This window comes from Octopus bimaculoides, chromosome 5 (genome assembly GCF_001194135.2).
Source record: "Octopus bimaculoides isolate UCB-OBI-ISO-001 chromosome 5, ASM119413v2, whole genome shotgun sequence".
Lineage (NCBI taxonomy): Eukaryota > Metazoa > Mollusca > Cephalopoda > Octopoda > Octopodidae > Octopus > Octopus bimaculoides.
The window spans coordinates 42,351,291-42,353,193 of NC_068985.1; positions in this window are offsets into that span (position 1 = coordinate 42,351,291).

Here is a 1,903-nt window from a genome sequence, read left to right on the forward strand (position 1 = left end):
ATTGGTGAGTTTATGCCCCCGTAACTTAGCCGTTCGGCAAAAGGATCCGATAGAATAATTACTTGGTTTTAAAAACAAAATAAGTCCTGGCGTTGATTTGTTCGACTAAAACCCTTGAAGGCGTTGCCCCAGCATGGCCGCAGTAAGATGGCTGAAACAGGCAAAAGTTATAAGATACAAGCATATAAAGCATTATTTCAATGATGTTTACTTTGCTGCTCACAATTTCCAAGTCAGTCACAACACAATGGTGAGTCCAAAATGAATAGAAAAGTCAATAACAAAGAATAAAAAATTACAAATAGAAGGAAAGCAAAAAAAAAAAAAAAATGTAAAAAGTAAGTTTAGAAGGAACAATGCACCCAACCCTTACCTGACGAATGTTAAAGACTTGATTTAAAATCTTAAGAGGTACCCCAGAATTCTCGTCCAAGCAGATAAAACTGGAAACCTACATAACAGTATCTAGCTCCTCCATCTCTGTCTCTCTATCTATCTCTCCTTCTGTGTATACACAGACGCGCGCACACACACACATACATACATACACGCTCACAGATAGATATATACATGCATTTATACATACATGCATACATACGTTGTGACGAGGGATCCAGTTGATCCGATCAACGGAACAGCCTGCTCGTGAAATTAACGTGCAAGTGGCTGAGCACTCCACAGACACGTGTACTCTAAACGTGGTTCTCGGGGAGATTCAGCGTGACACAGTGTGTGACAAGGCTGGCCCTTTGAAATACAGGCACAACAGAAACAGGAAGAAAGAGTGAGAAAGTTGTGGTGAAAGAGTACAGCAAGGTCCGCTGCCACCCCCTGCCGTAGCTTCGTGGAGCTTTAGGCGTTTTCGCTCAATCAACACTCACAACACCCGGTCTGGGAATCGAAACCGCGAGTCCGCTGCCCTAATCACTGGGCCATTGCACCTCCACCATGCATACGTAAGTGTATGTATATACATATTTTATCTTTTACTTGTTTCAGTCATTTCACTGCGGCCGTGTTGTGGCACCGCCTCGAAGGGTTTTGTTGTCCAACAAATCGACGCTACTTTTTTTTTTGCCTAGTACTTAGCCGAGCAGCTAAGTTACGGGGACATAAACAAATCAACACCGGTTGTCAAGTGAAGGTGGGAGATAAACGCAGACACACACTCACTTGCGCTCGCGCGCATATATATATATAATATATATACACGACGGGCTTCATTCAGTTTCCATCTACCAAATCCACTCACAAGGCTTTGGACGGCCCGAGGCTATAGTAGAAGACACTTGATCAAGTACCGGAACCATATGGTTGGGAAGCAAATACACACACACACACACACACATATATATAAATGAAGGTATATGGCTCTTGGTTAGAGTGTCGAGTTTACAATCATGAAGTAGTTAGTTCGATTCCCGGACCAGGCTGTGTGTTGTGTTCTTGAGCTTGACACTTTATTTCACGTTGCTCCAGTTCATTCAGCTGTAGAAATGAGTTGTGACGTCACTGGTGCCAAGCTGTATCGGCCTTTGCTATTCCCTTGGATAACATCAGTGGCGTGGAAAGGGAAGGCTGATATGCATGGGCGACTGATGGTCTTCCATAAACAACCTTGTTTAGACTTGTGCCTCGGAGGATAACTTTCTAGGGGCAATCCCATTGTCATTTATGACCGATGGAAGGGGTGTGGGGTCTTTACCAACAACAATAACAATAATAACGATAACCAATTACCTCCCCTTATTTTTTTCTATTTGTGAAGTCATTCACTTGTAAATATCATCACACACAACATGGACAAACATTTTTTCTTCAGAAAATACATATTCAAATAAGTAAACCATAATATCATGAATAGCGAAAGCGAAACCGGCCGATATATTAAAAATTATATTAA